The sequence below is a fragment of the Littorina saxatilis genome, linkage group LG7, assembly GCF_037325665.1.
Source record: "Littorina saxatilis isolate snail1 linkage group LG7, US_GU_Lsax_2.0, whole genome shotgun sequence".
In the NCBI taxonomy this organism is placed as follows: domain Eukaryota; kingdom Metazoa; phylum Mollusca; class Gastropoda; order Littorinimorpha; family Littorinidae; genus Littorina; species Littorina saxatilis.
Genome location: NC_090251.1, coordinates 9,939,909 through 9,963,785, shown reverse-complemented (window position 1 = coordinate 9,963,785; position 23,877 = coordinate 9,939,909). Strand labels below are relative to the sequence as shown.

The window sequence follows — 23,877 nt, the reverse complement described above, 5'->3', positions numbered from 1 at the left end:
CTACTCAACGAAAGCGGAGTGAGCTGACTAGTGTGGGGAACCCAAATGGGCAAACGAGCTCACAGGTAACCAGACAATTCTGGAACGCTGAAGAAGAAGAAAAACTCACTACAGCAAGCAGTGGGGGCATTGATTTTTAGTATGTGATCAAGTGCACGGGTGATCTGATCCCATGTATAAGTCTGGCCAGATCTGAAAAGGGGAGCCGAGATTTGACTTTCTTTCTTTCTTTCTTTCTTTATTTGGTGTTTAACGTCGTTTTCATCCAGGGGCTTGCAACGTAGTACAATGATATATGACCTTACTGGGAGAATGCAAGTTTCCAGTACAAAGGACTTAACATTTCTTACATACTGCTTGACCAAAATCCTTACAAACATTGACTATATTCTATACAAGAAACATTTAACAAGGGTAAAAGGAGAAACAGAACCGTTAGTCGCCTCTTACGACATGCTGGGTAGCATCGGGTAAATTCTTTCTCGTCCCAACCAATATCGGACTCCCCCTAACCCGCGGGGGGTCCGAGATTTGACGGGAAAAGGCGTGCCTTTGAATAACAAAGATACACCCTGTGTCTGATGTGTCTGAAAACACCTCCGCGCGGAGGGGTTTTGCAGCCAGGGCAGTGAACATAAAGAGGGAACATTTTGTCGGCTCGCGCGGCAGCAAGCAGGATGTCTCTAGACTGGATATTTATACACTTCCGATCGACCTTCAAAGAAAGCATGCAGTGCAATGGTCAAGGTCGGCCGATTTCATTAGCAGTGCCGAGACTACAGGTATAAACACACCGCGCAGGTAGCATGCATGCACACCAGACTCTCTGGCGCTGACTTCAGACTGGACCTTACGGGCCCTCCTACCCTTCTGCCTAAACAAACAATAAGGCGTTTCAATCAATCAATCAATATGAGGCTTATATCGCGCGTATTCCGTGGGTACAGTTCTAAGCGCAGGGTTTTATTTTTTTATTTTTTAATTTTATGCAATTTATATCGCGCACATATTCCAGGCGCAGGGATTTATTTATTCGTTCCCATTCGACTCGAACACTTGTTTGTACCTCTGTAACTTTGGTCACACAAAAGCTCGAGGTCAGTTTCTTGTCCTCTTCGAACGACATTGGAAAATATCAACCCTTCGGTGTCTAATTGGATCACCGAGTTACAGATTTATATGACGGGCGCTGTGGCGGGGTGGTAAGACGTCGGCCTCTTAATCGGAAGGTCGAGGGTTCGAATCCCGGCCGCTGCCGCCTGGTGGGTTAAGTGTGGAGATTTTTCCGATCTCCCAGCCCAGGTCAACTTATGTGCAGACCTGCTAGTGGCTTATCCCCCTTCGTGTGTACACGCAAGCACAAGACCAAGTGCGCACGGAAAAGATCCTGTAATCCATGTCAGAGTTCGGTGGGTTATAGAAACACGAAAATACCCAGCATGCTTCCTCCGAAAGCGGCGTATGGCTGCCTTAATGGCGGGGTAAAAACGGTCATACACGTAAAATTCCACTCGTGCAAAAACACGAGTGTACGTGGGAGTTTCAGCCCACGAACGCAGAAGAAGAAGAAGACAGATTTATATAACAGGGTGTACCCCCCCTCCCTCCTGCCCCCTGCCCCACAGACAGTCCCTCCTGATCTGAAGCAATCTACTTGCACACGCACCCCCTGGTCAGTGTGTCACGGACCACAGTCAAGTCCAGCAGGAAGCGGTGGTGGTTGTGGGACCATTTTCTGCTTAAGCACGTGCACTTGGGGTCATTCAACTAACAAATCACAAACGAAATAACTATGTCCGCTTATAACATAGATCACCAACAAAACATGGCAAACAGCAAAACAATGCCATGTACCTCGGCTACAGCCGCTTGAACAGAAGTGCGCAGTTCGCCCAGGCTTTATCACAGGATGCATACACAATATTATGAAGCTCCCTGCGTGCTTATGATATAGACTGCCAAGGTACCGCACATTGGTTTCTAACTAAAAGACTAGGATAAAGGCAAAGCTATTCCAGCGTAGCCTGGAATATCTTTGATAAAAGTGTCATAACAAAAATCTTATCAAAGTAATTACAAAATAACTCTCAAAGCACGTTTCGTTCAAAATCTAGGCGAAACAGCATAGAACAAAACAGAAGAAATATATTAATAAAGAGAACGTCTGGGTGGCCGAGTGGTAACGCACTTGCGCTCGGAAGCGAGAGGTTGCGTGTTCAGGCCTGGGTCAGGCCGCAATTTTCTCCCCCCTTTCCTAACCTAGGTGGTGGGTTCAAGTGCTAGTCTTTCGGATGAGACGAAAAACCGAGGTCCCTTCGTGTACACTACATTGGGGTGTGCACGTTAAAGATCCCACGATTGACAAAAGGGTCTTTCCTGGCAAAATTGTATAGGCATAGATAAAAATGTCCACCAAATACCCGTGTGACTTGAAATAAAGTGTAAAAAAATTCCATCTCACACGGCATTAAGTCTCAGGGCTTGGAAACATGAATACACGCATGCAGGAAAAAATAAAAAAAATGGGTAGCGCCGTATACTGTATGGCAGCTCGCTTTCCCCAGGGAGAAAGCAGCCCGAATTTCTGTGAGGTTACCCTCATGGACTATATAAAATCTTATCTCCTTAAATTCAAGACCTCTTGTAACCGCCCTTGAGACAAACACTGCAACATCGACATCTTTCAACCGCCGCCCGGAAACCCTTTACATGTTTAGGGGCCCACTCCGCCTCGTCAAAACAGTTCTCCTCACATTCACAGTCTCAGATCTGGCCAGGTTTTTACATGGGGTAAGACAGTCCCTCCACTTGGTCACATACCAAAATCAACTTCCTGGCTGCTTGCTATGGTGAGTGGGAATAGTTTTTGATGAAGGAATTCCCGAAAAAGGCACCAGTGCCGTGTACACAATGAATTGGTTAAAATAGCACCACTGAGGACGGAGAGCACCCAGGCTGTTCGTTTATGGTATCAGACCAAGTGGAGGGAGGGTCTTATCCCATGGTAAACCCGGTGTAACACGAAATTTTTACTCCACGAAAAATTTACTCCGGAGTAAATATTTCGTACGAAATTCTTACTCCGAGTACACTTTTCGTACGAGAAAAGAACTCCCCAAGGCACGAAAAAATTACTCCCTCCACGAAATTTTTACTCCCCATTTATTTTACTTCCAGTAAAAATCTCGTACGCAAAAATGGGATGCGGGCGAAGGGATAATGCCAATAAGTGATCTCGCGCACACGAATGTCGCGCTACCCTCCTTCCACCACCAAGACTAACAGGGGACAAGGGAGTAAACATTTCGTTCACCTGGCATGGGAAGTTAAATTGCTTGTGTTTGGGTGAAGTAATTTATTCGTTATTTATTCGTCAGGGGAGTAACATTTTTGTATGAAATATTTACTCGGAACTCACCTGTCTTGGGGAGTAATTTTCTCGTGAAATGGGGGAGTGCTTTTTTCGTAAAGGGAGTAACTTTTTCGTACGAAATGTTTACTCCGGAGTAAAAATCTCGTGGGAGTAATTTTCTCGTGTTACACCGGCTACATCTGAGACGGTGAGACAAACTGTCTTGACGAGGCGGATTGTGCCTTTAACCATGTTGTCCTAACCTCGGAGAGTTTTTGGCTGCTTGTTTTTAAGGTGTCGGGTGAAATCTGACACATCAAGGCGAACGGTTTTCACGAGGCGTAGTAGACCTTTAAAGAGAAATGCGCAATTTGCCTATCATGGGGTGCAGTCACATCAAGTTGAGTGCATGCCACTGAGAACGGCAGTTAAAGGCGCCACACCGCGATAACATAGTGCATCAAACTCAGCAGGTAGCGCTGATTGGCAACCAGGGCAAGTGCGCTTTCGTCAACAATACTCGTGGCAACCCGTGAAATTTGATATTGGAATTTAATTGTGGGGATTAAATCCTTACCGCTTCTTGTGCGTTTTTGTGCCTAAGTCAACATAGAAAGAAAATTACAAACCAACACCTGCTTGATCTAATATAAAAACAACAAGGTGTTTGCAAAGGTTCCGAATCCACTTAGAAGTTTGAATTGATATTATAGGCTAAGACGACTTAGACGTTCGAAATGATAAAAGCCAAGACGACTTAGAAGTTTGAAATGATATAGGCCAAGACAAGAGCAGAATCAGTTGCAGACACATAACGAAGAAACAAGTATAGGTTACAACACGAGTGGTTTTTTATATGGCTTGTATTTCAGTCAAGACCCAGCGGATGAATATCATCGGGAGACACGAGCCTCTGGCGAGTGTCTCTCGATTGATATTCCCGCTGGGTCTTGACTGAAATACAAGCCATATAAAAAACCACGAGTGTTGTAATCTGTATATCCCATTCTACCATCAAACACAAAGTGTAGACTACTAGCGGCACTGTTGCGATCTGTGCAGGGTAAAACTGTTGCCAGCGAGACTTAGCCCTTTTGCAACCTTAAACTAAGTGACCGTCGCTGAAAAAATAAAACGAATGAGTGCATCGATAAGTACGCGGTAACACTACTTTCAGACCATTTAAAAGCTTTAAGTAAAGGTTCATAAGTTGCAAGAAAGTAATGAAGTCGAATAGAAATTAATTTAGTTGAAGCGCACAATTCTTTTGTTTTGCGTTTCAGGTCGGCAGAACGGGCGAAACGGGTTTGGGACCCATTTGGCTTACTCGATTCAGAATTGATTCCACGTTGTTTTTCTCGAACGTGTGTAATTAGGCTTATTGACAGAGAAGCAAATCTTAGGGAACAAATATGTAGGTTTAGATTTAACCATTTGCTCCCTATTTGAAATGTATCTACGTGATAAACTGTTTTGCGAGTGTGTTTGCATGGATGAACTTAAACTGGTATGGGTGAGAGAAAAACGCGACCGACACGTCTGTCACCGCCGATTGATTGCATTTTGAAGGAATATGACTGGATTACGGAAAAATATGTGGACTTACTGCAGAGCCAGGCAAAAGAGTAGACTTGCTCGCAAAACACGTGAACAGCCGATGTTTGATAGCTGAAGGCGCACACCGGCAAAACACACTACCGACAGATTCTCAAAAGTCGTCTGCTAACGATGCAAGGGGAGGGTACTCGTGTTTTTGTTTTGGTTCGCTAGCATCTGGTTATCTTGTAAGTTGAATGTTCGTTTTTTTCGACCTGCATTGCTTTCATAATGAAAGAAACTTTTGCTTATTGCATCTCATACATCAGATCAGTTCTGAGATTCATTTTTGCGTGCAACTGATATGGTTTTCTGAGCCGTGCAATACGATTTTAGAACTTCATACAAATGTGTCACATTGTTCGGCGCGAGGTCAAAGGTCGGGAGGAAAGTAGTCCTTTGCCCAAATCGGAATCTGCACTATCATATATTTTTTGGAGTCCATGATGTATTTATTGAGCTATAAAAATACAACATATATACCCATACTGAAGTAACAGAGACAAAGAAGGGAGGTCATGGGATATTACAAGTTATATCATTTATAAAGGATACTGCGCAAAGAAAGTTTGGCTAAGAACTACAGAAAAGAGCAATACCTCGTGTTGTTAAACTTTGAGGCGAACGTAATATCTTTACTGCGAGCAAAAAAGATAACTGTGTGCGTGACACGCAAGAGGAGACCAACATTAATCCGATAGTAGACACACCACAAAGACGCTTTCAAAATGTAATAAAATTCATGACTGATGTCGTGTTAACAACACAAAGTTGTTTCAGAATAGAAAGACGCCATTGCTCGCTTGACTAAATAAAATGGCGAACTTTATATCTTTACAGCAAGCAATAAAGATGTCTGTGTACGTGATCCATCGTAAACAGTGCAAATAGACACAAAACGATAGCTTAAAATCAGGACCTGTTACAGGGACATCTCTCACAAACATCTCTTGCACCTTTTCATCCACATAACGGAAAAGGGATGAGGGGTTAGGTAGGGGCAGAGAAAGTAGATAACATTCAGTCTCAGGTAGGGGCAGAGAAAGTAGATAACATTCAGTCTCAGGTAGGGGCAGAGAAATTAGATAACATTCAGTCTCAGGTAGGGGCAGAGAAAGTAGATAACATTCAGTCTCAGGTAGGGGCAGAGAAAGTAGATAACAGTCTCAGGTAGGGGCAGAGAAAGTAGATAACATTCAGTCTCAGGTAAGGGCAGAGAAAGTAGATAACATTCAGTCTCAGGTAGGGGCAGAGAAATTAGATAACATTCAGTCTCAGGTAGGGGCAGAGAAAGTAGATAACAGTCCCAGGTAGGGGCAGAGAAAGTAGATAACATTCCGTCTCAGGTAGGGGCAGAGAAAGTAGATAACAGGCTCAGGTAGGGGCAGAGAAAGTAGATAACAGTCTCACGTAGGGGCAGAGAAAGTAGATAACAGTCTCAGGTAGGGGCCGAGAAAGTAGATAACAGTCTCAGGTAGGGGCAGAGAAAATAGATAACAGTACCAGGTAGGGGCAGAGAAAGTAGATAACAGTCTCAGGTAGGGGCAGAGAAAGTAGATAACAGTCTCAGGTAGGGGCAGAGAAAGTAGATAAGTCTCTGGTAGGGGCAGAGAAAGTAGATAACAGTCTCAGGTAGGGGCAGAGAAAGTAGATAACAGTCTCAGGTGGTAGGGGCGAGAGCAGATTGAAAATAACGAGGTGTTCAAATGGGGTCCAAAAAAACCACCCCGCATTTTAAGCCATCAAGACCAGTCCAATTTCAGTAGCAGACAAACCACAAAGACGCTACTATAAAACTAAAAGTTAACACCTATTACTGATGCTGTGTCAAGAATAACATACATTTCGAACGCCACTTTTGGGATATTTGAGAGGAGACACATTCTTATATAGTAGACAAACTATAAAGAAGTTTGTTAACACTGAACAACATTCTATACCGATTTTGTGCCAAGCACACAAAGTTGTATCAGTACAGAAGGGCGCCATAGCTCGGTTTGCTAAAAAAAAAAGTGTTTTAAACTTTTTATCTTTACAGCAAGCAATAAAGATGTATGTGTACGTGATCCATCGTAAACCGTGCAAATAGACACAAAAAGAGCTCAAAGTCAGGACCTGTTAAAGGGGCGTCTCCCACAAACATCTCTTGCACCTTTTCATCCACAGAACGGGAAAGGGTGAGGGGTTACAGGGCCGGATCTGGGGGGGGGGGGTTCCTGGGGTTCCGGAACCCCCCCCCCCCCCCCCTGGCCATCCAATGTACCTCTCAAAGAAAACAAAATGTGGACTTTGGACCCCTGCCTTCAGTTGGAACCCCCCCCCCCCCCCCTCAAACGAACTTGGTCCGGCCCTGGTGTTAGGTAGAGGCAGAGAAAGTAGAGTACAGTCTCTGGTAGGGGCAGAGAAAGTAGAGTACAGTCTCAGGTAGAGGCAGAGAAAGTAGAGTACAGTCTCTGGTAGGGGCGAGGTCAGAATGAAAATAACGAGGTGTTCAAAATTAATGGGGTCCAAAAGTCAAACCCAAATTTTCACGTTTTAAGCTAGCAATCGAGATCAATTTAATTTCCGTAGCGGACAAACCACACAGAGGCTACAGTGTACACCTCCCCCCCCCCCCCCCCCCCTCCTCCAGACCCCCCCCCCCCCCCCCCCATGTAAAAGGTCCTCCTCTTTGAGACCCAGACGATGGGTTCATAGCCCCTATACATTGACCTAATTTTAAGAGCCCTCCTCTTTTAAGAACTGCTTTTCTCCGATAATGTAGGTCGTAAAAGGGGGGTTCTGCGGTTTTAAAATGTATCAACAGCCACTGCTGGTGTTGTATACATTTTTTTTTTCATTTTTTTTCATTTGTTTTTTTGTAGCTTTATCTGCTACAGAGAGGCGCCATTGCTCGTTACACTAAATATATCTGCGAGCTTTCTGTCTTTAAATCTTAAAGATAGATATGTGTACGTGATCCACATATACATTGAAAACCAAACACATTCACGCGATTAATGAGAAACCGTTAAGGTGGAGGAAAAGTACACTGTACGGTACACAATTCATAGTTTTCAATTGCTTCGTGCGTCTTTGGTTTTCGACCAGTACTCTTGATTTTGGTACCAGGGGCGGATCCGTTAATTTTATGGGGGTGGGTTTCCAAAAATATATTGTGAAGATATGGGTGTGAAGGCGCGAAGCGCCGAGCCGAAGGCGCAAAGCGCCTAGCTTGCTAGGGGGGTCCGGGGGCATGCCCCCCCCCCGGAAAATTTTGAAAAAAAGGACGCAAAATGGTGCAATCTGGTGCATTCTGAGGATGATCATTACCAGTTTCAGGCAGCAGATTTTGTCACTGATTAAAACCCCCAAAAAACACAATTTTTTTACAAATTTTTTTGGCTGGGGGGGGGGGGGGTGTCCGGAAACCCCAGAAACACCCCCCCCCCCCTCGTCCGCCCCTGGGTACCGTTGTGATTTTAAGACTATGCACTGTCTTTACTGGTAATTACTTAATGATAATATATATGTGAATGTATTGTTTTGTCAATAACAAACGTTCCAACAACCTACCTTTCTTGTTTTTTGATTCTGAATTTTGGAACGTTGGCAGTCTCTTTGTTTTTGGACTTACTGGTAAAGAAATAAAGACGCGTGAAGCAATTGTAAACTGTCACTTTCGTACGTATTAGTTTACTTTACCTTCCCTTCGAAGGAGCCTCCTCCCACCGACAAACTGTATAAAACGACAACACAAAAATCAAAAGAGATAGACCTAAAGCCTCTCATTATTTGGCTGAAGTCGACTTCGAGCTTCGCAACGCCTACTTCACAAAGCTGTCCACACGAAGCTTTAAATTGTTGGTGGTAAGACTTCCACGAAGACTTCGCAACGCCTACTTCACAAAGCTGTCCACACGAAGCTTTAAATTGTTGGTGGTAAGACTTCCACGAAGACTTCACGAAGTCGACTTCGGGCTCGATTTAGAAAAGCCTTAAAGACATCAGACACTGATTGAACCAAACAGCTAGATGTTGCTAATATTTTGCCTGTGGTATCGTACTCTGAAAACATGCATGTTGAATAATATGTAAGCTCTGTTTTAGAATGTTGGCAATATGTCGTGTCCGGAAAATATAGTGCCTTCATTTCATTTCATTTCATTTCGGAGTGTACACGCACACACACACACACACACACATACACACACACACACACACACACACACACACACACACACACACACACACACACACACACGTTTTATGACTTGTAAAAGCCTGGGCACGTCTGACACAGTGAGAATAACTTTTTTGTTTCATGCACGGGAAGTATTGTGCCTTTAATAAAGCCATGCAATTACTTTCTATATGTGTAGAAAGTGCACATTACGAATCTGTTACCAAATTCCCGCATCTGAAAGGTTAAATGTACACATAAAATAAAATAAATTAAGACATGTTCATTGACACGCAAGTGAAAGGGTATCGCTATCTTTATTCTAAGGCTAAGGTGTTTGGCTCAACTGACTGGCGTTGACCCAACGGGTATATCACGTGTTTCGCATCGTTGAGGCTGTCCATTTGATGTGAAACCACACACGCAGACATATTCAATCACGCACGTCTGTGTGTCTGTCTGTATCACACACACACACACACACACACACACACACACACACACGTACACACGCACGCACGTACACACACACAATTAAGAGAGAGAGAGAGAGAGAGAGAGAGAGAGAGAGAGAGAGAGAGAGAGAGAGAGAGACAGAGAGACAGAGAGACAGAGAGACAGAGAGACAGAGAGACAGAGAGACAGAGAGAGAGAGAGAGAGAGAGAGAGAGAGAGAGAGAGAGAGAGAGAGAGAGAGAGAGAGAGAGAGAGAGAGAGAGACAGAGAGAGAGAGAGAGAGACAGAGACAGAGAGATAGAGACATAGAGAGACACAGAGAGACACAGAGAGAGAGAGAGGGGGAGAGCTTTTATACTTTAATGAAGATATATACAAAACAAAAGACAAAACAAAACAAAAAACAAACCTTGATACATGACCGCAGCAACTTTCAAAAGCTGACAGCCACGAACAAGACCCCCCATAAACCCCTATGACAATTAATCACGCCGCGGCGCGAGATTGCTCAATTCTGACAACTGACGCAATCGCGAAAGGAGAAGTTCTCAAAATACTCTGCACAAAGCGAGCTCCCTTGTCCTGATAAAACCCCTCAGATTCCTCTCTGAGATATTGCCTGCAGCAGGGGTTAAACGTGCTAAACAGAGATATACTTAAAAATAAAAAATAAAAAAGTAAAAAAAAGACCGACATATACATGAGAAAAAACACGAAGAGGAGGAGGAATAACGGAGAAAATTAAAAGATTGGGGGGGGGGGGGGGGGGGGGGGGGTCCCAGACAAGTAAGTGCTGCCGCACTCTCCCCCGCTGCATTTACGCCAGTCTTCTGGGCTGAGGTGCACGAAGCAAAAGTGGGTGACAACCAATGGGAGATCTGCCCAAGTCGTTCCGCTCCTTCCCGGTCGGGGTGCACGAAGCTTTTTTCCCAGGGTTGCGTACCGAATGGGAGGCTCCCGTTTGGACCAGCTAGCTAGCAGCCCCACTCAAAGAAGTTGGCACCCAAAAAAATGGCGACCGCCTTTTTCGAAATGACATTTTCGGAGATTTTACAAAAACAACGCCCAAACGAAAAGGTAGAATGGTGCCTTCCGTTCGATTTCAAGTCATGCTTTTCACATTTCCAAGCAAGATAACCGCTGAGAGTGCAGAAACGCCGCTGTTCGACTTTGAAATCTCGAATCGCAGACGACCTTCGCTTTCACAGTACAATCATAGCAGGTGAGGCAGTGTTACTCATTTCGATCAGCTCGTTTTCGTATTTTTTGTGCAGTACGATCATGTAGAATTATTGGAATCAAAGCAGGAATGACTAAGGCATGCAAATGCGTTGATTTTGTCGAAAGCTGTACAGTAGTTAGCTAGATTCTTTCTGTTGAGTTTGTTTGTATGACTGAATTTCGTCTTCAAAATCTTACCACTTCTGTGATTTTCATTGTTTGTTTAGCTCATCGGCAGGAAAATCGTCAGGCAAAATATCAATCTGTTGAATGATAACGTTAAGATAAGGGATGTTCAAACATGTATCTGCTTGCAAACACAAGCGCAAGGCCAGATCTATCTGCTTCATTGACTGCCAGATTTTCATTGAATCTTCAAACTGACTCGTTTGCAGACTCTCAAATTAGATCCAGTGTTTGTATTCTTAGATTCATGATTGACCATTCAGGCTGTTTACGATGATGACGTTGTGTTTGTTTATGCTGATGCAATCTGCAGATCAAAGGGGACTGACCACAGGCTGACCCAGTGATCAATACAACTTGTGTTTACCACTCAACATTTCCTTCCACCTATAACTCAAGGGCAAAAATAAAGGTACATGCTTGTGGATTCATTATGCAATTCATGTCTGTGAAGATCAAGATAGTTGTGAGCTTTAACTGATTATGCTTATTAATATCAGCACCATCCTCACCCCATAACACTCTCATGACCAACTAGCACTGTAACCAACCTTCAACCCTGCCCCCACCCCCCTATCCTTGCCCCCTCTCTGCATAATTATGTTCAATTTTTCAGAATGACCTTGTTATCACTCCAGCGTCTGACCATGGAGTCTACAGGCCATAGTCTCAGATGTGATGGGATCAAGAGGATGCCACAATGATCAAGGTAACTTTGCAAATACTCAAACAGATCTAAATGCAGAAGGTGATCCACAAACATGTTTGCTTAAACATTACAAGGTTACACCCAGAACAACAGCTGGCCTTAGTTGCTTACTAACTGCTAGCAACAAAGACCCTCTCCCCCTCCCCTCTTCCACCTGCAACATATATTTTCATATCCATATCATACTTTTCCATTGCCTCTTATGTTGTATAACTGTTGATATTTAACAGTAACAAGTTTTTGTTTCCAATCAATGGCTCTGCATTTACCTGTACACACACACACACACACACACACACACACACACACACACACACACACACACACACACACACACACACACACACACATACATACATACACACACACACACACACACACACACACACACACACACACACACACACACACACACACACAAATATATTCACAATCTCTCTCTCCCTGTTTTAAATTCAGTCATTTGAATCACTAACATTTAAATGACATTGCTGACTAATATCAAACCTCCCCCGGTTCCCCAACTAGCCTTCTCACATCCCACCCCCCCCCCCCCCCCCCCCCCCCACCCACCCCGTCCACCCCCCCCCCCCCCCCCCCCCCCCAACTCATTAGATCACGAACACCACACTAATAAAATCATATATACTGTTGCTGCTGCTAAAAATTGTTGTGACTTGTTCTTCCTCTGTGTGTATGTTTTGTGTTTCCACAGAATGCAGTTCTTCCATGCGCCTCAACATCTATAGATCTATGGAGTCTACAACATTGTCTGAGATGTGATTTGAGCCACAGCATGTCAGAATGATCAAGGTAACTTTTTAAACACATATATAGCTGATCAAACTGAAGAATTCCAACACACAGTTTCAGTGGGTTTTTTTTAATGCATAAAACATTGCAACAGTCAGGGGCTTTCTCCCAATAAAGATTGTGAGGTTTTCTTTGCAAGTTGTTTCGCTATGCAGAGTGTGATGTTTTTGTTTGTTTGCTGTACTAAATGAAGATGCACAGATAAAAGAAAGTCTTGCATGTAGAGGAAGGAATATGCTTTTGGTTTTTGACAAGACAAATTTTTACTCATTAGAGCTTAAGTATAAATTCCTTACATTTTGAATCAAAATGTCAGACATCACAGATCTCTCAAATTAAAAAAAAAAATGAGGGCATCATTCTGACTTGAACATATACCACACATTTGATAGCCTGGTTATGTTCTGTGTATAGTGAAAACATTTCGCTTAATGAATTTCACATGTTGACACCAGTGCCTAGTAGGAAATGAATCGCACATCCTCCGATCTCCACCAAAAGAAGTCAGACGTATGTGCCCATGTTAAAATAAAGTTCTGCTCAGCTGGAATTTGGTGAATTTGTTTTTTTTTTACTAGTTTTTTGTTAATGAAGTGAATTCGCAAAAAAATTAAAAAATAACAATTTGTTGTGCACACAAAGCATTCACTGATTCAGGCTGTTGAATTTTGTCATGTGTCTTGGGAAAGGGGAAGTCTTATTCTACGTAAAAGCATCGCCAGGTTTGGGTTGAGCCAAATCGTTTGCATGGAAAGGACTGTGCCTTTTAAGGACTTCATACTTGGTGTACATTAATTTCAGCTTCAGCATGACTAGTCCCGAAAGATGCTATTTTGTAGGTGAAATGGTCTGACTTTGGTTGTCTTCCTCAGAGGAAGCCTACGGACAGACTAGAATAGAACATGCACATAACACAGAATGTCTGCACAGCACACACACACACACAGCAATACAGCACACCGTCTTGTACCTCCTTCTGCCCTGCCGAAGTCGGGGTATCCTTTTTAATCCACCGAACAATTAATATCCACAGCCATGTGTGTCTCCTGCCTCCGAACACACACGCTACAGAGCTCGACTCGATGTGCGCAGTTTCGTATAAAAATTATTTTTCAAAATTCCCCACTGTGTTTTATAAAATAATCATATTATGAAAGCACATACATTTTCATCTTAGTTGTTATGTATTTATTGTTAGTAAACATCGGCATTATTCATGTTTTACTTTAAACGCAATCATTGTTATTTATAGATCACAGGCACCTGATGTAAGTAAGGTCACACACGTGTAAATGTTGTGCCCAGTCCTTGTTTTTGTTTCTGTTATTATTTTAGTTAGCAGGTCTAGTTGAGCACGTATTAAGTATTATGTACCCACTACTAGTTATTGTGCATTTTAGTTAATGGACTGATGATGTCATTTGTATGGAGTCGACGCACGTGCGAGGATATGTATGTGTGGGAGGGGGGGGGGGGGGCGCGGGAGATGGAAGCTTGCTGTATGTTATGTAATGTATATATTGTGTGTGATACGTGGAAATGTGATACTATTTATTTGCATGTATGATACAGGTACAAATGTGATAATTGTAGGCTTATACTAGTGATTACTGTGTGTGATACATGAAATGTGATATGAATGCTGTTTTTATATGTTATACTCTTACTTTCTCCCAAGCGCAAGACAAATTCTTCTATGAAAATTGAAGCCAATAAAATTTGAGTTGAGTTGAGTTGAGAAAAAGAATCCAAATTCGGGGATGGACTCAACAGTTCGAGGTTTAAAATGGAGCGGTAGACTAACGAACCCGATTTAATTCTTCAAGATTGATATTTTTGGGGTTATTTGAAGGACGAAGTATACCATAAACAACCTTAGACAATCAGTGACTTGAGTACAGCCATTACAGGCAGGAGGAGGGCATCCCCATAGAGGATTGCGTTCCTGTCATCGGTTAATTTTGCGCAAGTGTGACTCTACCATGAAGGGGTCATTTTTCCAGTCAATCGTGTTCGGCGAATATCTTCATGGTTGTTGTGCATGAATTTCACTTTGTTCATCACCATTCCACGAAGTTTCCTGTTTGTAGGTTTCATGGTCCGATTTTTTAGCTTCTTTCAAAAGTGTTTCAAAGTACCCCTCCATTTAACCTGTAAACTCACAACTTTGTTGACCTTCGTCATGCATAAGCTGTAGTTAATAAACACCAAATGATAACTAATTCGGTCAACGGATGTAGAAATTATAAAAACAAAAATTGGGTTGAATTGTGTGTGTCACCATCTATGTTTGTATTTTTGCAGGCAGGCAGGGGTGGAGTTGTGATGATGCGGCGCCGGTTGACTGAAGACACACGAACCAGCATTCTTCGGAAGTGTTTGGATCACAAATCAACATTATTTCACATTGAATGGCGGCAGACATTTATGTATATATTCTCAGCTCAGACGTGTGCTTTGAATTCGGATGTTTAAGAACAAGAGACAAACTTGAATAAAGCCTTACGAAGTACATGATTGTAACTGGAGCAAAAGTGTGTGTGTGTGTGTGTGTGTGTGTGTGTTTGTGTGTGTGTGTGAAGTGCAACAGTTAACAATGACGATGAGACAGAATGCTAAAGCACAGATCCTTTTATTTAACAATCTATATCGTCCTTTTTTTTTTTAATGTTGCTGTGTTGACAAACGTTCTCCGAGCAAACATCTATCTAATGTTTTGTCATCACATTGAAAGAATTTCTTCTGAGTAAAATGAAGCTGAATTAAAATGTAAAGAAAAAAAAGACCCATTGCTCGAAACATTAAGAAACTGGATGATTTTGGTTCGGTCGTAGACCTAAAAGCATTACCGAGGGATTCATTCGAGGCCAATGTATCAGTGCAAATTGAAAATCTGTGAAACCTCAGATATAACTTTATAAAACAAACAGAATTTTGATGAAAAGAACCAAAATTCACAGTAGGTTTTTTTTTTTTTGCATCTCCCTCTTCACCCAACCCCAACCCTAATTGATGTGCCCTAAAAGCGCTCAAAAACAGACACACGTTAGTTTTTCGCCTCAGTGCTTATCCACATTTACAAATATTGTATCATTTATTTTTGGTCACTGCCCTTCCCTTTTCTGATAAGTATAGTCAAGATTTCTGTAATTTCCCTTGGATTCCCGATGGCTCCACGGTAGACACCATGATCAGCGCATGCGCACTAAGGCCACTCAAGTCACTTTCCCGAATCTATTTATAACCTCCGACACAGTAGGGTAAATGACCGAGACGGCTTCGTGCACCGCGACCAAGTGGGAGGGAGAGACCCAAGTCGGTTCGCCCCCAAGAAGGTGACAACTCTCACCAAGTTACCACCCAATGGTTGTCACCCGCTTCGATCTTCGTGCACCTCAGCCCTGGTACCCAGCAGCGTAATCGATCAAGATCAAGATCAAGTGCTTTTCTGATGAAACAGAAAGATTGCTTCGAAGAGCCGTGTTTAACACACGTGGAGAAAGGGAAGAAAGAAAGAAACAAAGAAAGACATGATGAGAAAGAAAAAAAGAAAAAAAAAGAATCAAAGAAAGAATGAAAGAAGGAAAGAAAAACTAAAGTAGAAGGACGACTTAAAAACAGTGCACGCACACAACAAGTGCTTTGCAGATGAAGCTGACAGATAGTTTCGGAGAATTCTGTTCAGCACAGGTGGAATGACTCAGTCTTTCCCCGTAGCGAACTCTGATCTGACTACAGACAAGAAGACAAATATCAGCTTGGAATATCTGAAGTTGTTCTGTCTTCGCTGCAAAAGAGGATAGTGCACTGTACTGCGCAATATTTCTTATCTTGGAACACGCCGCATGGTTTTGTGTCTGGAGCATCCTTCAGTTTATGCTTCTAACTCCAATTAAGTTTTCTGGTGTTGTTATCGTTGCTTTTTTCCTGTTAAAGTGTATCCTTGGTGATCTCTTAATCTGCCAGGGAAAAAAACCCACCTAACTGATATCAGCTTGAAGTATATCGCAAAACTTTTGCATTTTTAGCGCAAACACAGAGCCATAACCTAGCTGCTTCCTGAGGAACAACAAGTCGCGTAAGGCGTAATTACAATACTAACAATAACAATAATAACAATAACAGCACTTTATTGTCCATTAAAATATTACATAAAAATGGAAATTTTTCTTCGGCGCACCCTGTCTGCCTGTAAACGATTATAACAACAATTGTATAGGACGACACACATAAAACATAAAACATACAAAACTTGACTAAATATAAAAAGGGATACAATCAAATATGATATTGCACTATTAGTATATTGCAAGATTACTACATTTAGTCAAGCTGTGGAACTCACAGAATGAAACTGAACGTAGTCCGCCGCTAGTGCAAAAGGCAGTGAAAGTGACGAGCCTGTTTGGCGCTGTAGCGCTTGTGCTGTGCTTCATAGCACGCTTTACTGTACCTCTCTTCGTTTTAACTTTCTGAGCGTGTTTTTAATCCAAACATATCATATCTATATGTTTTTGGAATCAGGAACCGACAAGAAATAAGATGAAATAGTTTTTAAAACGGTTTCGGAAATTTAATTTTAATCATTATTTTTATATTTTTAATTTTCAGAGGTTGTTTTTAATCCGAATATAACATATTTATATGTTTTTGGAATCAGAAAATGACGAAAAATAAGATGAAATTGTTTTTGGATCGTTTAATAAAAAAATAATTTTAATTACAAGTTTCCGATTTTTAATGACCAAACTCACTCATTAGTTTTTAAGCCACCAAGCTGAAATGCAATACCAAACCCCGGCCTTCGTCGAAGATTGCTTTGCCAAAATTTCAATCAATTTAATTGAAAAATTAGGGTGTGACAGTGCCGCCTCAACTTTTACAAAAAGCCGGATATGACGTCATCAAAGGTATTTATCGAAAAAATGAAAAACACGTCCGGGGATATCATACCCAGGAACTCTCATGTCAAATTTCATAAAGATCGGCCCAGTAGTTTAGTCTGAATCGCTCTACACACACACACAGAGACAGACAGACAGACAGACAGACAGACACACACACACACACACACACACACACACACACACACACACACAACCACACATCAATCTCGCCTAAAAGTCATTACTGTCCTGACATGTGACTAACAGGCTGTTTTCTGTTTTCTTTTCTGTTTTGTCGACCTTGTTTTTGTGGGACGACGAAACATTTACCAACGCCTGCACTTTTAACCATCACGTGCAGGCAACCTCCACTAAGTCTGTGTACACTCTGTTGTTTGGGAAGAGAGAACAGAAACATATCAATCAGGCCGACTCATTGCTCATGATCTTAGTTCTCTTCGCGTTTCTTTAGGTAAAAAAAAATAGGTCTGTTTACGGTAACATAGGCCAAAAAAATAGGGTCGGTAGGTCGGGATGTTTTTTTTTTTCTTTTTTGGGGGGGGGTCCAAAAAACCATATTTTTACGGGGTTTTTTGTTTGTTTTTTTCCCCAAATGCCAAAAAAAAGTCTAGGGTCGCGCGAAAAAAATAGGGTCGGTTGGGTTACCGTAAACAGACTATTTTTTTTTTGGCCTTACATACTCTTGGGTAAGAGCCACGAAACAAGTTCAAGCCGGACACCAGCCACTGGAACGCCGCAAATAATGTATAGTCACTAACACCAATTAACACAAACACGGGCACAGTCAGTTAAAGCTAAAGTCAGAGATAGATACACAGACGTACACGTACACACACTCACACACACACACGCACGCACGCACACACGCACACACACACACACACACACACGCACACGCACGCACGCACACACACCCACGCACACATGTACGCACGCACACACGCACGCACACACATACACACACCCCCCCCACACACACACATACACACACACACACACACACACACAAACACACAGTGTACGCACTGTTTGGCAAGCGGGAGCAAACATATTAATTTGGCTTACTTTTGCTTAATAAGTTCATTGTTCCGTTTATGCGTAGTTTATCTTTTCGTAATCCACCAACATCGGCGTATGGCTGCCTAAATGGCGAGAAACCACCCTTGCAAAAAAACACGAGTGTACGTGGGAGTTTCAGCCTAACCTATGAACGAAGAAGAAGAACCCTTTTGTAGAATCTTTGACAAGAACATGAAATGAGCGCCATCTTAACCACATGTACAAGAAGGAGGAGGAAGAGGAAGAGGAGGAGGAGGAGGAGGAGGAGGAGGAGCAAAGCATACGAAGAAGCTAACAAGATCGGCCACACAAGTGTAGAATGGCAAGATGGCTTTAAACCTCATTATGATTGAACTTGTTAGCTCTGAAGTAAGTTGTCCTCCCAACAAGCAATGTTCCCTCATGAAATCAAGTGTTTGTTATCTGCAAGACATGCTTTTCCAAATGGCAATGTCTGCTCTTTGAAAAGCTCTTTCTTTACCGGGAGCTTGTTAAACCTTGGGTTGCTTATTATCTGAGCAAAGCGGCAAGAAAACTGTGGACTGCAAGGTTGCTCTCGAAAATGACATTCTGTTGTTGTTGTTTTTTGTTGTTGATATCAAAGTGATCTGTCATTTAACACTTTAAGTTGTCGCATGTTTTGACGGCACAATTAAAAGCAACAGTGTTTACTCTGCTGCGATTGTGTTCACATGTATTCAAGGTCTGTTCGTTCCCCGGATGACAGATTATTAACAAGCTGTCAACAGTCTGGCTGTTATTCGACGCCTACACGTTAATTACCTTAAAGTGCATCTAAACGTGCTGTTTATGCTCCAAGCCCGTTTTCCCTGAGAGATATGATCGAGGAGCTGCCAACAGACATACATGTAGTTTACATGTATATACAGGCTCTGTTATCGGCTGTCGTTCTTCATCTCGCTGGATCATTTCAGGATATTCTAGGCTATGCTAACCTAGACTATGTTTTGCACGGATATCTAAAATAAAAGACCACAATTGAGGCCCGTCTGCAGAAAGTTGTTCAAGGTAGCCCTCAAGGACGTTCGCTCGGACAAGATTTGTATTAACTTTGAAATCTGGCTTTTTAAAAAGAGTTATAGAGTCAACAAACACACACACGCAATTCTTTACGAAGGACTGAAAAAGCATAAATTAAACCACACTGCTCGACAATATTGCGAGTGAGAAGAAGAAAAAGAAGAACGCGCAAACCTCCCCAGCTCCGTTCAACATGAGAAAACACTCTTACAACCAAGGGTCACCACTCCAGCAAATCAACAGTGAGGTGTAAATACGGAGATTTAAGAAACGAAACGTTGGGACGTTTCGTTTTGAAGTTGTGGTAAACGTCATTATTTCGGGGGTCTCTCGCTGGAAAGGTGAAGGTCAACTGAAACGGAACGTGGAACGTCAAAACGCAGTCACGTTTTCCACCCCCAAAAAACGAACAATATTTCGTCAACTTTTGTGAGTATTTTTGCACACTAACAGTTTTATTTGTTGGCCATTTTATGCATTGCTAGATTTATCAACCCTTTCACAGTCTTTCAGCGCTGAGAATGTGTTCATTGGAGGTAGACAACTGTTGTGAACTGAAATATTTTGAAGGGAGCTGATCCTGGTACATTTATCCAACTTCATGGTGAGAAAGCAAATGGCGAAGCAGAAGTAGGTCATCGCATCGAATTTTTATTCTGGCTTCGTATGTGATCAGGTGCATGAATTGAAAAATGTGAAGCTCTTGTGCGTGCAATGCGAGTATGTCAATCCTTTATTGACTCGTGGAGTTGAAATTATGCCATGCCCAGTCAGCGGATCATATCCTGCCATGCCCGGCCTTTCATTCCGAAACGAAACGTGAATACATCTAAATCTTGTCTGCGGCCTATGCCGTCTCGTTACACGTTCCGTTTCGCGGGGTGACTCATTCACCAAACGAAACGAGCTGCAAAACGAAACGTGCTGTTTCTTAAATCTCGCTATTGTCCCAAGGGGATTGTGTGCAATAACACATCACAGAGTCACACATTGTCCACTACCCCAGGCAAAATAACACGAAGGCTCTTGAATATCGGAGCGAACTGGTGAGTATTTCACAAAGGCTTTTCACCTTACGTGGAGCCTGTTTTTCTTATGGAGCCTGCGCGTAAAAAGTGCATAGTTCCAGTTGTATATTTCTCTCTATATCCGTGTTGAAGGGGTTACCGGTATACCTTGTATATCTTCTTCCCTTGTTTTTTGTTGCGAAATTGCTAATAGTTGTTTTTAATTGTACGTTTATGCATTGTTTCATCAACAGCATGGTGGCATGGCTTACCGGTAAGCGGATGCGTGTGTGTGTGTGTGTGTGTGTGTGGTGTGTGTGTGTGTGTGTGCGTGCGTGCGTTCTAGTGCGTGAGCCGGTGCGTGCGAGAGTGAGTGCGTGTGAGAAACCCCCTGTAACACAGGACAACAATCCGACGGCGCAAACACATGTTTTAAGCCAGAATCATATATGAATAAATCGTGTGCAAAATTGTAAAAACAATCATAAAACAAGTCGCGTAAGGCGAAAATACAATATTTAGTCAAGTAGCTGTCGAACTCACAGAATGAAACTGAACGCAACGCAACAAGACCGTATACTCGTAGCATCGTCACTCCACCGCCCGTGGCAAAGGCAGTGCACGTGGAATTGACAAGAAGAGCGGGGTATTCGTTGCGCTGAGAAGGATAGCACGCTTTTCTGTACCTCTCTTCGTTTTAACTTTCTGAGCGTGTTTTTAATCCAAACATATCATATCTATATATTTTTGGAATCAGAAACCGACAAGGAATAAGATGAAAGTGTTCTTAAATTGATTTCGAAAAAAAAAAATTTGATAATAATTTTTATATATTTAATTTTCAGAGCTTGTTTTTAATCCAAATATAACATATTTATATGTTTTTGGAATCAGCAAATGATGGAGAATAAGATAAACGTAAATTTGGATCGTTTTATAAAAATTTTTTTTTTTTACAATTTTCAGATTTTTAATGACCAAAGTCATTAATTCATTTTTAAGCCACCAAGCTGAAATGCAATACCGAACCCCGGGGTTCGTCGAAGAGTACTTGACCAAAATTTCAACCAATTTGGTTGAAAAATGAGGGCGTGACAGTGCCGCCTCAACTTTCACGAAAAGCCGGATATGACGTCATCAAAGACATTTATCAAAAAAATGAAAAAAACGTTCGGGGATTTCATACCCAGGAACTCTCATGTCAAATTTCATAAAGATCGGTCCAGTAGTTTAGTCTGAATCGCTCTACACACACACACACACGCACGCACGCACACACACACGCACATACACCACGACCCTCGTTTCGATTCCCCCTCGATGTTAAAATATTTAGTCAAAACTTGACTAAATATAAAAAAAAACACGCCAACAAAAAGCAAAGGAGAGATATTTTGGCCAAGCATGAACGTTAAAAACAAACTTAATGTTTCCAATTAAAAGAAAACGCAATTTCTACCCCATCACTTTGTCCTCATTCCATCTCCCGGACCCAATTTCACCAGGCAACTTCAAAACAAACAGCCGAAAGCTCTCTCAGTTTTGGGCTAAACCCACGTCAGAACGCAAAATAAAGAAAACACTTCCCCTATTATATATACTCTCAACGTGGGAGCATTCGCCGAAGATATATTATATAACCCCAAGATAAGAATGTGCCGCGTGGTGTTGATGTTGCTTGGGATCAACAACTCTAAAACTGCAATTAAGAAAACGAACCCTGCTGTGTAAAAGGTACCGTACAGTCCCTGCGAAGTTGATTCTTAACAACAACTACAAATAATAATAAATAAATAAAAGAATTAAATAAAGAAATGAAAACAAAAAGTTGCCTGGGATCTCCAACCTGAAAAACTGTAATTAAAGAAAACGAACTCTGCTTGCATCAAAGGTACAGTCGTAAAAACTAAACCTACTCTTTCGGATGAGACGAAAAACCGAGGTCCCGTGTATACTACATTGGGGTGTGCACGTTAAAGATCCCACGATTGACAAAAGGGTCTTTCCTGGCAAAATTGTATAGACATATATAAAAATGTCCACCAAATACCCGTGTGACTTGGAATAATAGGTCGTGAAAAGTATATACTCGCCTAACACGCTTGAGATTTACTGGCCGATGTGAATGCGTGATATATTGTGTAAAAAAATTCCATCTCACACGGCATATTGTAAACGCCATGAGCCTCCCCTCTGGGAGGGTATGTGCGTAGAAATACTCACTAATAAAAATAATAAATAATAAAACTGTTCGGCCAACCATCTTAGATCTGGCCAGGATTGTATATGAGGTAATTTCTTTATTTGGTCTTTAACGTCGTTTTCAACCACGAAGGTTATATCGCGACGGGGAAAGGGGGGGGGGGGGATGGGATAGAGCCACTTGTCAATTGTTTCTTGTTCACAAAAGCACTAATCAAAAATTTGCTCCAGGGGCTTACAACGTAGTACAATATATTACCTTACTGGGAGAATGCAAGTTTCCAGTACAAAGGACTTAACATTTCTTACATACTGCTTGACTAAAATCTTTACAAAAATTGACTATATATATTCTATACAAGAAACACTTAACAAGGGTAAAAGGAGAAATAGAATCCGTTAGTCGCCTCTTACGATATGCTGGGGAGCATCGGGTAAATTCTTCCCCCTAACCCGCAGGGGGTATATGAGGTAATAAGTCAATCCTTCCACAAAGACACATGCAACAATCTGTGCATAGTGGGGTATTTCTTTCGTGAATTAAAGTATTTAAAAGCGAAACGTGTTAATCTTGAAAACTGATTCATAACAACACAAATACATAATACATAAAATCCAAATTTAAAATAAATTCAAAAACAAATAAATTCATAAATAAATAAATTCATAAATAAATAAATTCATAAATAAATAAATTCATAAATAAATAAATACATAAATAAATTAAACAAAAATCGTCACTGGAAGCCGACAGGTAGTTCACTGTTTGGAAGCCTGGGAGCGTAAATAAATTAATTCCTAAATAAATCATTTCCTAAATAAATACATAAATCAATTTAAAAAATCGTCACTGGAAGCCAACAGGTAGTTCACTGTTTGGAAGCCTGGGAGCTTTACGTATGGTTTAATGAGTATGCGGGAATGCAGTTATGATTTTATTTGGCTGTTGTTATTTTTTCGCACCTGCGTAGGTGTTTGAGCTTGACACTAGGTGTGTCACACTGTCACCTTGACAATGTTTTTGAGATTGCTATGAAATGTAGGTACAAAGGCGGTTATAAAAGAAAAGGGAATAATAAACTTGCCGCCAGCGTCGTGTCACAAACAAACAGACACGGTGAGACACGCAGACAGACAAAGGCAGATAAACAGGCAACACACACACA

General features: G+C 41.8%; 1 protein-coding gene and 1 long non-coding RNA gene across 2 annotated transcripts in view; one reads left to right on the top strand and one right to left on the bottom strand.

The window, feature by feature from the left end:
- The window catches only part of LOC138970646 (DNA damage-regulated autophagy modulator protein 1-like), a gene marked incomplete at its 5' end in the record, with an annotated part of 109,377 nt that overhangs the window by 43,467 nt on the left and 42,033 nt on the right, over window positions 1-23,877 (bottom strand).
- On the top strand, window positions 10,430-15,007 carry LOC138970645 (uncharacterized). Its single transcript, XR_011457035.1, has 5 exons — window positions 10,430-10,788; window positions 11,287-11,385; window positions 11,590-11,682; window positions 12,398-12,495; window positions 14,800-15,007. It is a non-coding gene; the product is annotated as an uncharacterized lncRNA (long non-coding RNA).